General features: G+C 40.1%; 1 long non-coding RNA gene across 1 annotated transcript; it reads left to right on the top strand.

Moving 5' to 3' along the window:
• The first annotated feature begins 207 nt into the window (after positions 1 to 207).
• On the top strand, positions 208 to 12,061 carry LOC134161216 (uncharacterized). Its single transcript, XR_009963883.1, has 3 exons — positions 208 to 1,085; positions 1,654 to 1,723; positions 10,943 to 12,061. It is a non-coding gene; the product is annotated as an uncharacterized LOC134161216 (long non-coding RNA).

Genomic DNA, 12,061 nt, shown 5'->3' with positions numbered 1-12,061 from the left:
TATATATGTGTATTGCCATGTCTTGCAGGGCTTGTTTTACACATATTTAACAGTACAGCAGGAGGAGAGAATGTATTGCATGAGAGTAAAGATAAATCTTGTGTCACATTGTTCTGCACAAAACAAAATTAATGGTGGGACGGTAGATACAGCTGTAATAAACAGAGTTTGTGCACCAGTCACAGTTCACTGTGTTCACTGTTAGCTTATGTAACTATTTAATGCACAGATGAAATGAAACTAATGGGAATAAAATGGTTTAATCTTTTTAGAATGCAGCTACTGAATGTTCAGTGAAGGCTATATCCTAGAATCCTACCTCAGTCGCAGCAGAGGAAAACATCAGAGTTTACTACAGAGCTGACTACATTGTAAATACTTGACTGATGTTTTACAGGAGACCTCAGTATTGTAGATCAATTTCTTGCATGTTACCTAGTGATAACTACGCAGCGTCCCAAACTTCTGAAATGAGCTAAAGGGTTTTTCTACACCTTATCTGAGCTATAATCTGTTCCATATTTTAGACAAAAGTAACTGTAACTGCCTTGTAACTGTAAGTGCATCTTGTGCATATTTTAATCCACATGCAATATTTATCACTCACAAAGAGGGTGGTATGGTATTCGGGCAGAAGAGTAGTAATCAAAGTCCATACACATAAAACAACTTGGCAGGACCCTACAACTGCTTTCACTGAAACTGGTGACAAAACTCCAAGAGAGCTCATTAGTACAGGAGCAGTTTTCTAAAAAATCTTACTGTAATACAAACAGAAATACTAATACTAATACTAATACTAACTAATACTAATACTACTACTAATGGAGAAGAGTAAACAATTGGAAAAATACACCGTTTCATGGCCCATGCAGAAGAAATTAATGTTTTTCTGAAGTTTTCATAATAACTTTTTGTTTTTCATTGCAGCTGATAACTATCTCTATGATGTTTTGTGCAAGAGTGATTTTATATTGGCGTTGATGCCAGTTTTAACCCAAGCATACCTTGCCTGAAGTTGGAATCTGCGGCTGTTTTATAACATCTATCATGTTTTTACATGTTTAGCAGCAGTGCTAATGAAGGTATGATACGTAGAGGGTGTGCTATTTTTATGTTTAGCTAAAACATGTATAATGCTTAGGTTTGAAAATGAAGGTGGTAACACTGAGATTAATGAGGTCTGATAAATGGTTGCTAACAGATTAAGTTATAATGTTCAACATACACGTTTTACTCTGAAAACAAAATTGCATTGTGTTGTCTAACTGTTAAAGAAATTTCTTAGCCTGGAAAGAATATGCTGAAAAAAGAGCCGATAATGTATAGTTATTATCTCTTAAATTACTTTAGATTTGGGCAGCAGTTTATTTATCAGTACAGTGGCTAACAATCTTCTAGTCATGAATCATGGCAGAGTATTTGAGATACCTCTGTGGACAAAACTGTAAATCTTTACTTGTTGTGGCACAATTTACAAAATATTTTTGCTTACTGTGTATTAGGAAATTACTTAAATAATGCACCAAATGCCCATTTAGCATGTGGCTTGATTCATCGCTTATACAATAGGAAGACATAAACACCTGAAGTGTGGATTTAACATTTTAGTGGCTCTCTAAAATCTGTATTTATATCCTACTAATGATACAGGTCTGAACCACAGAGTAAAGGATGCCAGGTAGTGACTGCAAAATCCTCTGTATGGCAGACCTTAGATAAGGTAAGTAAGGTCAACCTTTTTGTCACTACTTCATAACCTGTCTGTGAACACTGCCAGGGATGAAGCAGCCACAACTTCTCTGAGCAGCCTGTGCCAGCACCTCACCACCCTCACAGGGAAGAACTTCTGCCTAAGAGCTCATCTCAGTCTCCCCTCTGTCACATTAAAGCCATTCCCCTTTGTCCTGTCCCTACAGGCACATGTCAAAAGCCCCTCTCCAGGTTTCTTGTAGCCCCTTTAGGCACTGGAAGCTGCTCTAATGTCTCCTGGAGCCTTCTCTTCTCAAGGCTGAACAAACCCAGCTCTCTCAGCCTCTCTCCAGAGCAGAGCATCTCTGTGAGCTCCTCTGGACTTGCTCCAACAGCTCTGTATCCCTCTTCTGAAGCTCTTGGGAGCTTCAAAGCTGAACACGGGGCTGCAGAGGGAAGTCTTGCAGGAGCACACTATTAAGGTGTAGCTCTTGGCAAGTAAGTTTTTTTACCATTTAGAACATTTCAGTAGGTGACATCTGTCAAAAGATTTTATTCTGGATCCTGGCTTTGCTACTGGTGGCTTAGGGTTACACGGTGGGAGTACTTGGTTCCTCTGATCAGCAATTAGGGGACAAATGTTGATTCAAGTGCAGAGCAATTTCAGGGTCTTTCTGCACCTCAGTTGCTCAGATACATGGTATGACTGAGAAATGCTGGATTGGTCTTGAGACAGTTTCTCTCTGCTAAAAAAATAGCATTGCAGTCTACACATGATCAGAAGGGTAACGTGCTAGTCAGAGGTCTGATGCGGATGACCTCTGCAGTTGACTTCAGGGGGTGCAGAATTGCTCTTTGCAGGAGGAAAATATGATGCAGTATGAACAAGGACTGTATTGCCAAGAGTGTGAATCTCCTGTGGTAGAACCAGTCCATGCTATTCAACACAAGGTAGCACAGCAGGATCTGTTCTTCAGCTAAGGTGGAATGAACATGGTTCTCCCCTGGAGCAGTCTGGAAAATGTTATTTCAGAGTAGTGCACAATGACTGTTTTCACATAGCTCTGTGTGCTAATGTAGCTTCCACAAACTGTAGCAGGAGCTACACTGCAATACAGAGATAAATGGCTTGATGCTTGAGAATCACTCTCAGTCTTTTTTGCCTGTACATTTTTTGAAGGATACTGTGGTGCTGTCAGAGTATATTAAATGTATCCCAAAATTGAAAGTGTTGTGACTGATGATGAAAAAGATTAAATTTCTCATCTACGAGCTGAGTTTGGTAATACAAGGATAGGGAACTCAGCTAGGAAGCAAGTTTAATATTTTGTTTGTGTTATAAAAATGCACTGACAGTTTACAGTGTCCAGAGACTGCTCACAAAAGTCCCGTGAGAACTAACCTGTTCTCCACAGCCTGGCAAGCAGTCATCATTGGTCTTCATCACCATTCACCACCACCCTGCCCAACCTTAACATTATTTACTTTCCTGTGGTAGTAAAAAAGTGTATCCTGTCTGTTTTGTATACCAGCAGTTAGATGTAGCAAAGATGTAAGAAGTATTTCTCCAAAGTATAAGTACACACATCAGCGTAGGAAAGGAATTTTTTTTTTCATAAACAGAATTAAACTGATTGATCTGATTAGTACTAGGAAGTGTGTTAATTATATGATTATGCAGCTATTACATAGTGGCATGCCTGTATTTGTAACTATTCTGTGCCGCCACTATAATTTCTGTAGAGTATTTTGTGTGTCCTTCATGTTTTCTCTTTTGGGAGGGAAAATGGTTACTGTTACTCTGTTAAGTCTACATACCAGTATTTTTAGCTGGGGAGGATAAATGGCTCATCAGACTGGCATAGCTTCACACAAGTATTCTAAAAATGTATGTGTTGCAATCTGGGAGGGAATAATACAAGCATGGATGGCTGTAGCCAGTGTCAAAGCAGCAGAACACTTGGTTGTACAATCTAAGTTGTATTCCCTCTGAAAAAAATTAGCTGAGCAGGGTGTAATAGTTCTGGAAGTTGAAGAGGAAGAAGTGAAACCAAAGCAGAGCTAGTGCTGCTGTATTTTTAAAACAGGGTGTGTGAGAGATTTGAAAAAAGATACTTTTTTTTTTTTTTTTTCCCCTGGAGAAAGAAGAAAAAAGTTAAATGAATTCCTGTAAGATTTTTTGAAAAGGCAGGAGTTAGAACTTCTGCTCCTTTTCATTGAAAGAAATGTCTTATTGATATGTTGGAAGGTTTTTTCTTGCGATGAAGCATTCCTGAGGCACTCTGGATCACCTCCCCTGATCCCCCAAAATTTTTTTGTGGGTTTATGCAAGAGCCATGGCAGTACCAGAAAAGTGGTTCCTGATTTTAGGCCCTGCTACTAAAGCCTTCATGCGTTTGTGGGTTACAGGAGTCATGAGGGGATAATCAGTGAGTGCTTCAGAGGTTGGGTATGACAGAACAGCTTCCAAAATGGCAGCAGGATTGCTCCCTCCCAGCTCAGGTCATAGCAACACCCTTCTGGTCTCATCACAAAGCTCTGGTGCTTGAACAGCAAATAAAGTCACAGGATGGTTCTCTCTTGTATTACCCAGCATCTTCATCTTCATTTCGATATAGAGGGTTTCAAGCCAGCCCTTTCCGGTGATTACAAAACTCCTCATCTCCCATCCCTGGTCTTTGCCTGTGTGCATCCCTTTGAGCCTCTGCTCTCTAAACTCTGCTGGTGTATTCTGTCCCTTCTATATCTATTCCCAGTCCAGGCCTAATGCACTCACTTCATGTGAACTGGTAATCCTGAGTATTAGACCACCTATTTCATCAATATTTATGTTACTAAAAGTTTATCGTAAGTGGTATGGTATGGATAGTAACTTCCTGTGACTGACATGCACATTTCCTGCTGACACAAGTGTGTTCAATTGGTAATAACTCCTCCAGTCTTCTGGCTGAAGTTTTCCAGGCCAATTGTCCACATCCAACTTAGGCATGTAAACAAACATGCTTATATTTTGGAGTTAGGTGGTCGTATAGTGTTTTTCACAGGTACTTGCCCCATGTCAGTGTCCAGGGTAATCTGCTTGTACATGAACCATCACTTGGAAGAATGTTTTCTGTAGGACTTCTAACTCATTTGGCCTCGAAAGCAGGAGGTATTTGGCTGTTATTAAGTCAGGATACTGCTAACATAGAAAGGATCCTGTAATGGTTAAAACCATTGAATGCTACTCTGGTAAATCCCATGACAAGACTCTGGCTCTGTCATGGGATTCATATGTGACATGAAGCAAGTCATTAAACCAAATTTATCATAGGTGGCCACTGTCTGTGCCCTCCTCTTTCTAGCTTTCCTTCCTGGAGACTCTTCAAACTTAATTTGTGAAAACTGTGATTGTTCAGGGTTGCAAACAAAATGAGGGCGGACTGTCTTTGGCATATATAAGTTTTCTGAAACAAAAAATAAATAAAAAAAAAGTCCTAGCCAGGATATTGACAGATATCTCCATTTTTCCTCTATGCACCACAGTTCTCTTCTATAAAATGGTGTACAGTCATAGAAAGTACTGCCCATCTCACACAGAACAGGGAAGATTCCTCTGATGAAGTGGAATGTTTAAAAGACACCCCAAAAGCATTTATTAACTCAGTCTTCCAAACAGGGCTTAAATTCAGTACAGTAAATAAAACCTGCAACAACTAGAGAATGAGGAAAAGCATAAAAAATGTATAGCTGCTCATTAAAAGAACATAATCTATGCTCTGCTCTGAAAAGGTGGACAGGTACTATACAATTCAGTCACTAATTACTATACCAGAACACTGATCTGGAAGGCAGACAAAGTAAAGCTTAATTCTGTATTTTGTGACTTTTGAGTACTTAACTTTGCAAGTCTAATAATATTTTAACATATTCTTCTGTGTGCAGTATGTACAAATGCTGATAGTATTGCTAATACAGCGTTGCTCTTCAGAGGGCCACTTTAGTAGTGGGAGAGTATCTTAAAGTTCTGGATGAATCCCCATTTTATGAAACCAAAGAAATAATAAACATAAAAGTACCCAAAGAAATAAGCCTGTATATATATTTTAATCCCTCAGCAGGCTTCATAAAATACTAAAGGGCACTTCTTAATGAGGCAAACACAACCAAAATTGAAGCAAAGATTCCAGAGAAAAGTTCAGCCAAAAAAACCCCACAACCCAACAACCCAAAAACCCAAACCAAAAAGAATTTTCAGCTTGTCTTCAAAATAACGCAATTCAGTATCTTATTTTATACATTTTACAAAAATAGCATAAAAAAACTTATTTGGAAGGGTGTAACATTTTAGGGGAAGTTGTTTTATTACACAGAATCTAAAAAGGGCAAAGGGAAAAAATGCTTAAAACTGTGTTTATATCAGAAAGCAAATTTTTACTTTGCTACTCTAGCTATTGCAACCTGTTAACACAAGATCAGGATAGATATGAACACAGAGATAATGCAAAGGTGGTAAGGCTGTTTTTCGTTCATATAGTGGGTTTTGGAAAGAGAGATGTCGTGATTTCATGTTTGATTTAAAACTGTAGCTTTTAACAAGGAATTATGTTTTAATTGAATAATAACTGTACAGTAACACTGAGCTCTGTGGCAAAAGTCTTAAGGTTTCTAAATACACTGGTAGCTGTTGAGGAGTATAATACATACCTAGTGCTCTGAGTGCTGACATACAAGCTGTCAGCAAACATTTTAGGTAACCAAAATAACCCAGGCTGGAAAGGACCTCAGGAGGTTTTCAGTCCTACCTTCTGCCCAAAGCAGGGTGAGTTATGAGATCAGACCCAGTTACTCAGCACTTTGATCAGTTGGGTCTTGAAAGCCTCAAAGGCTGGAGATGGGAGACAACCTTGACTGTACTCATGATGTTTTCTCCCCATATCTAAGCCAGAACTTCTCTCATATCAGCCTGCATTGTTATAAAGCATATTTTAATTGGATTGCAGATGTTATACCTGACTCCTCATCAACAGCATTTTAAATAAATAGATAATTTCAGCTGTTGCTGAAAGTGGTTGATATTAAAAGTTATTTTAGTATGGAATAGTAACTTTGTATGATTAGAACGCTCCAAATTCCAACCAAAATTGTAACATTGAAGTAGAAGATTCACTGGGTGATAAAATATGTTTGTTAGCATCATAAATGTAAGTGATGCATAATGCAGGTATTCCCCAATAAGAGTACCACTCAGCAAAATGAATCTAAATACAAAACTAGACAAGCTCCAATTTTACAGACTTGTCCTGCACACACCTTCAAGAAATATTATATACTGCTGTGATCAAAAGGATCATCTGCAGTTTCCATATGATACCATCATTTTATGACTGGCATTTAGTGTTATAGCTCATGGATACAAACTCTGAAGAAAATTAACAATATCCCATCTAATGACCCTGTCTTCATTACCTTCTCTGCCTCAGCATGTCTACTCAGTGAGAGGTTTTCTTTCAAACAAGCTTTTCTCTTTACCATTCAAAAGGTTTGTGATGTTATTAGTTGACACTGACAGAAGGCATACCTGGAACTGAAGTGCTGAGTAAATAAATCAAGAAAAAAGGGCACAGGACTACTCGGAAGGTGGCGTCCCATCATAGTTCCAAACTATTCTTAATCATCCATCCCATTAGGCAGCGGGTCAGGGATATAGTAAAGAACACATAGGACGGAAAGTTTCCCTTTATGAACTACATGCTTTTTGCAACATGCATTTATCTGAGTAAAATCTGAGTCAGAACATTCCAGTGTTTCAGGCTACTTCTTTATAAAGCTGCAGGGCAAATGATGTCTAAAATGTGTAGTAAGTTTTGATCACCTACAACCAGCTGCTATACATCCTATAGACTTAAAAAGACTACATACAAACATTATAGGACAAAAGGATCTATACTTACAGGACAGATACATGTTTCAAAAGTAAGACCAAGTGCCAACAGAGTCATGACGTTTATGCTAAGCATTGCACTGTAACCACATGCACTGGAATGAATTATTGAGCTTCTTAAATGGTCATGCTGACGTTTTTACTTATGAGTTCTTACCTGTAGAGGTATGGTCTCATAATTACTGTAATTACAAGGCTTATGAGTCTCATCACTCAAATCACCTTGCTCCCTCAAGACATTCTCAAAATTGCTATCTGTCTGATTCTCACACAGTAAAAAAGGTAATTTTGGAGTAAAGTTTCTACCCTGAAAAAAACCCAGCCAAACAGTCAGTGGAAAGAAATATGCAGCGATGTCATTCAATCCCCTATAGACACCCTAAAATTATGACGTGTCATCTCCACCATCCAGAGGTGACACAATGACCCCTGGGCTTCAGTCAGACACACCACGGCATGTACAGTTAGCTTCTGATGATGACCACAGGTAGTGTAGATCGCACAAATTATGTAGCGAAAACTGCTGACTAGTGTTTGTGAGTGAATGTCAGATGAGGTGGTGATGAAGAAATATTTATCTGTAGTGCCACTCTTGATGTTTCTAATAGCATCAGCTACAATTCTGAGAGCTGCACAAAGGCATGCACTGGCAAGTATACTCAACATTAAGGCTGTTGAATATTTACTGAGTTTGTTTTTTGCCTTTAAAACTAGCATCGTGGCGTGGTTTGGGTTGGAAAAGACATACAGTCCAGCCCCTTGCCATGGGCAAGGACATCTTCCACTAGACCATGTTGCTCCAAGCCCCATCCAACATGGCCTTGAGCACTGCCAGGGATGGGGCAGCCACAGCTTCTCTGGGCAACCTGTGCCAGGGCCTCACCATCCTCACAGAGAAGAACTTGTCCCTAAGATCTCATTTCAATCTCCCCTCTGTCAGGTTAAAGCCATTCCCCTTGTCCTGTCCCTGCAGGCCTTTGTCACTACCTCACTTTTGTCACTACTTCATAACCTGTCTGTGAACACTGCCAGGGATGGGGCAGCCATAACTTCTCTGAGCAGCCTGTGCCAGGGCCTCACCACCCTCACAGGGAAGAGCTGCCTGACAGCTCATCTCAGTCTCCCCTTTGTCAGGTTAAAACCATTCCCCTTGGCCTGTCCCTACAGGCCCTTGTCCAAAGCCCCTCTCCAGGTTTCTTGTAGCCCCTTTAGGCACTGAAAGCTGCTCTAAGGTCTCCCCTTAAGGAGCCTCCTCTTCTCCAGGCTGAACCAGCCCAGCTCTCTCAGCCTGTCTCCAGAGCAGAGCTGTTTCAGCCCTCACAGCATTTCAGTGGCCTCCTCTGGACTCCTTCCAACAGCTCCACATCCCTCTTGTGTTGCTGTCCCAGAGCTGGATGCAGGACTGCAGGGTCATCTCCCCAGAGTGGAGTAGAGGGAGAGAATCCCCTCCCTTGACCTGCTGTTTATGCTCTGGGGATGCAGCCCAGCACACAGGGGGGTTCTGGTCTTCGAGCACACACTGAAGCTGGGTCATGGGGAGCTTCTTGTCAACAAACACCCCCAAGTCTTTCTCCTCATGCCTGCTGCATCCAGTCTGACCCAGCCTGTGTTTGTGCTGGGGATAAGGGCCAAGAAGACCTTGCACTTGGCCTTGTTGAACTTCGTGAGGTTCACATGGTCCCACCTTTCCAGCCTCCACAAGTCCCTCTGGATCCCATCCCTTCCCTCCAGTATGTCAAACACACCACACAGCTTGGTGTCAGTAAATTTGCTAAGGGCACATCAATCCCACTGTCCATGTAACTGAAGATAATAGTATTGATCCCAGTAGAGACCCTAGAGGGACACCACTCATTACTGGTTTCCACTTGGACCCGAGCCATTGACTGTAACTCTGGACACAGCCATCCAGACAGTTCCATGTCCATTGAACAGTCCATTCTTCAAGCCCATCTCTCTCAGCAGAGAAGTCTGAGTCTAGTTAAGCATCCCATAGAGCTAAGTAGTTCCCCTGGCTATCAAGGCAGAAATTATTTAGAATGCAAAAGAAATCTATCCTACAGGGAATGGCTGTGTGCTTAATTTTGAAAGTTCAGAACTGCCTTATGGCTAAATACATGCATGTGTGAAATCTGACATTTGTGGCAATGGGACTGCTTAGCCCCAAAATACATAAAAGAAAAACAGGAAGAAATGTAAAAGAGTAACATTTAGAAATGTGTCCTCTTTCACAGACCCAAAGAACTATAAAAAAGCATCTTTTGAAAGAATACTGGGTAAATTTTGAATCTAAATTCAGTTATTAAAGATATCTTAATTCTGCTTTAAGGGCCTAATTACCGCCTCATTGAAATTAATGGAAGGGCATCCAATGAAGACAGAGCATGCTATAAACAGAAATCCCAACTTAGAGGGCTGCTACTGCAATGTTCATGTGTAATTCAAACAACCGGATAAATTAAAGAAAGTTCAATGAATTAAGTGTAGGGTAATAAAACTTTCACTTTCCTAGTGTTACATCTCATGTATGTCTAACTGTACATCATGAACGGTACAGGCACAGCTAAATCTGATTTGTGGCAACCCAAGATTTATAAATGTCATCCCTTTAGCCTTTTCTGGATTAAGTTCTAGATACCCCATTTCATGAAGTACTAAATATCCTCTGAAAAAAGAACATTCGTTACAGAAATAACATTGGCTTCTCAGGAGAAGTTAGGTGCCATGGGGACAACTGTGAGTTAGTTTGGACCTTTCATCTCTTGAAAATCCATATATGGTACTTTAAAAAGTCTCACAATATTAATAAACTGATGTTGTCTCCAGTAGATCTTTATCTGACAGTGTAACCAATAATAATAAAACAGGAGGGACCTAAATTGGGTCATACCTTGTCAATGTTTTATCCAATGGGACTGTGAACACAGTTAAAGGATTGTGCCCTTAAAACACTATTTTACAACTTCCTATTTCCAATCATACTGTGACATCTGTTTCACATACTGAAAAGAAAAATAAAAATAAATCATGAAGGAAATGAAGACTTTTTTTTTTTTTTTTCTAGGAAAACCCTCCCTAAGCTCAATTAAGTGTTCTGCTTTCTACTTATTTAATACCATGTCTCAAAATCCTTCACTTCCAGTGGTCTCATTATCTCATCATCCTACCTTCAATTCCCTTTTACTCTAAACAATAATGTACATTTTCATAATAATTATACTTTGATTTTCTATACACCCATGTTTTCACTTGTGTGTCTGAAAAGGCCTGAAGTACCATTGAGTTAATCTTCAAAACACCTATTACATTATGATCCTCATTCCGCAGGTAGATGGAAATAACAGCAAGAAGCAAGTAACCCGACAAAGGTAAAAAGGAGTGGTGGTGGCAGAGATGGATGCAGATGTGAGCTGGAAATCGATGACACCACCCTCATAATTAACCACCAGTAATCCTCCAGTTGATAAGAAAAGGACACAGCAGCTGTTTCTCAACTTCTGGATGCCTGCAAAGAGTTGTCTTCTCCCAAGGTGATAACCACAGCTTTTAAATGAGACAACACTTGTAAGTGCTAATTTACACTTGAAAATGTACATGAAATTGTTCTTTACATAAACAAAATACATCCATCCTTAAAGCCATGCCATTTGACTGTGAGAGAGTGAGGGGACAGGAAAAGTTACAGACTGTTGGTATAGAAGGGATTAAACAGAAAGTGACATGGGTTTGTGTACGCCTTTGGGATGGAAGGCAAAAGGAACAGGGCTGGGAAAACACAGCACTCCTCTTGTGCTGGGTGGGTCTCATTTGAATTGGTGCTTGGGGGCATGTTCCAGTATTGTTATGTAGGAAACTTCTACCTCTGAATTACAAATCACATAATAAGATGTATATATTGTACATCAGGGATCCACAATTTAAATTTACATCTTATTTTGCCTTTGCTTCTTGAATTTGGCTGGTTTAGTGAAAATTTCTACAAAAAGAAATCTCTTAAAAATGATTTAGTTTGAATCGTATTCAGTTAACTCTCCATTACTTGTGGACAATATGTGCCAGATGTGGCCCATTTTGGTATAGAGCTATATGTAATCTAAATGCTTATAAGCTGTATTTTAGCGATATATCAGCAATAAACCAACTATGAATTCATGCCAGCTCTGTGCAGATCCAGCCACAATGTCTCAGCATTGTCCTGCAGCTACAAGGACCATGGGGGTGAGTTGCTTTTCTGACTCTGCATGGACCTGTCTGGCTGGTGCTGAAATGGAGCAGTAAAACTGGTAGGAGGGGACCTGATTCTTCCACTTTTCCACTGTGCTGCTCTGTGCTCAGGGAGGACGTACCAGCTCTGGAATGTGCACTTGGCCTGCAGCATCTTGGAGGACTGTACATAGATACCTGAGAAGCTCAGTTCATCTCCCATTCTGGGCCTGCGCTGGCTAT

Source organism: Pezoporus occidentalis, unplaced genomic scaffold (genome assembly GCF_034315485.1).
Source record: "Pezoporus occidentalis ecotype Australia unplaced genomic scaffold, CSIRO_AGI_Poc_V1 ctg170, whole genome shotgun sequence".
NCBI lineage: Eukaryota > Metazoa > Chordata > Aves > Psittaciformes > Psittacidae > Pezoporus > Pezoporus occidentalis.
Note: the sequence above shows the minus strand (reverse complement) of the source record. Positions and strands in the feature narration are given on the sequence as shown.